At 48.4% G+C, this 1,983-nt stretch overlaps 1 pseudogene; it reads left to right on the top strand.

Moving 5' to 3' along the window:
* Nucleotides 1–360: 360 nt before the first annotated feature.
* LOC147446975 (uncharacterized) lies at nucleotides 361–1,706 on the top strand (annotated as a pseudogene).
* Nucleotides 1,707–1,983: the final 277 nt, after the last annotated feature.

Here is a 1,983-nt window from a genome sequence, read left to right as displayed (position 1 = left end):
GAGGCATCATGACATGGAGCCGATAGATGGATCTCCCATGCAGCATAGCCGGAAAACTTATTGGGCGAGCTCGGGCACACGGAGCACCGACGGCACATGAACCAAATACTTGAGATTTCTTTGTTTTGTAAATGAAAAAGTAAAAGGGTGTCCTGGAGTCCTTTTTGGCCTGCAGAAGGGCATAGGGTTTTAGTGGCAAGTTTGTTACAAACTGTAGGCCGTCCGATGGTTTGCTAGATGGCTGCCACGTGTAGCAAGCCTTTAGGGTTGTTTTATCAGGGGTCATTTGACCCATGTGGAATCCCTTTTCATGCTGCTCCTGGCGGGCCTCGGTCCTTTCTGCTCTTCTCCTGCCAGAGGATGTGGCGCGTGCGCAACGGGTGCTGTCCTTGTGAGAAGACCACTGCACAGCAGGTATTGTCCTACCACAGGATGTAGTTGTTGCATACGTAGCTTTTTGTTTAATGGCGGGCGGTTTTCAAGGCTCTGGAAGGTGATTGCATTGAAGGGGGTTGCTCTGCAAGCTCAGGCGGCGAGGACGTGGCAGCGAAAGCTTTTCCATGCGCTGTTCTACTCGTTTAATGCCGCAGGCGGGCTTCTCAAGGTCTTTGAAGGTGATCGTGCAGCCTGAGATTATGGGGACTGCTCGTGTTGGTCTTTGTGGTTCAGTGCACGTGCTGAATGGAGCACAGGACAATGAGGAGATGTAATTTGCATGTGGTTGTTGTAGCCTATATGACAGGCCAGAAAGCACAGAAACATGCTTTGTAATATGTTCTTGCTTCGAGTGTTATCATTATACTGTGTCATGGCAGCAAGTCTGAGAATTTGTTTTGATGTGTGAGCTTTTGAGCTACATTATCCAGTGCAAGATTCTCTGTTTGTCCTGCTTTGTACAAGCTTTTGAGCTACATTACCTAGTGGAAGATTCTCTCTCTGTTTTTCTTTTGCACATGTGTCCTCAAGTCTCAGTTCTTGCTTCGGGTGTTATCATTATACTGTGTCATGGCAGCAAGTCTGCGAATTTGTTTTGATGTATGAGCTTTTGAGCTACATTATCCAGTGCAAGATTCTCTGTTCATCTTTGAGCTTTTACCTATCTGTTACTATTCAATTTGTATCTGCTTATGTGCTGTAATCGTAAATTTAAATCAGTCGAGCATTTGAAAGTGCGTTGTGGATTGGTTTGAGAGTTTCTTTCTTGCGTCTCAAAGTACTTGGAATAACATTTCTTTGCAAATCATCTTCACCATGGCATCTGATGATGGCGTTGTCGGTGGCGGTGAAGGGAGTGCAAGCAGTGCCTCACCCAACGATGGTGAGAGCATGGACTTCTCTGGAGGTTTGCTTTTTTGACTTGTGCATTGCTCTTGTGTTGCGTTGTCAGTCATGGTTTGTCCTGCTTGCGAGCGTTGCAGTTCAAAAAGTTTGTTGCGCTGGTCTTGTTCTCCTGATCCTGCTGCTTGCTTTTTGTTGCGCTTGCAAGTGATGCACTCGTGATGGTGGTCACGTGTCTGGTTCCAGAAAAGCGCAACAGTAGGGCTGCGGGTGCATGGATCCTTGCTGGCATTATTGGCAGGTCATGCTACAAGGGGCTGGACCCTCATCGCTCCAGTGTGGGATTGGCATCAGGCCGTGAGCTGCCCTGCGTGGAGCCGCGAGCAGCCATCAGGGAGTTGCTCATCTAGGAGCCGAGAGCAGGCTGAGATTTATTCAATTGTGTGCCTCAGCGCCCGCATACGCGTTCTGACCATCTATTCCAGATGCCTGCAGCGGGTTCTGGTATTGTGCCATTGCGCCGAGGTTAGGGGCTGTTTTGCTCAATCGCCTGAACTGTGCAGGGCCAGGGTGATTAAATCTCAATGACTTTGTGCACATAGGTAGCAGCCCTTTTTGACAGAGGGCTTGTCTCCTTCTTTTGCAATGTAATCTGGTTGTGGAGCTGTGTCGAGCTAGACATTTGTTGGATGTGTTTGGCTTACG

This window comes from Adiantum capillus-veneris, chromosome 11 (assembly GCF_014529385.1).
Source record: "Adiantum capillus-veneris isolate H3 chromosome 11, ASM1452938v2, whole genome shotgun sequence".
Lineage (NCBI taxonomy): Eukaryota > Viridiplantae > Streptophyta > Polypodiopsida > Polypodiales > Pteridaceae > Adiantum > Adiantum capillus-veneris.
Note: the sequence above shows the minus strand (reverse complement) of the source record. Positions and strands in the feature narration are given on the sequence as shown.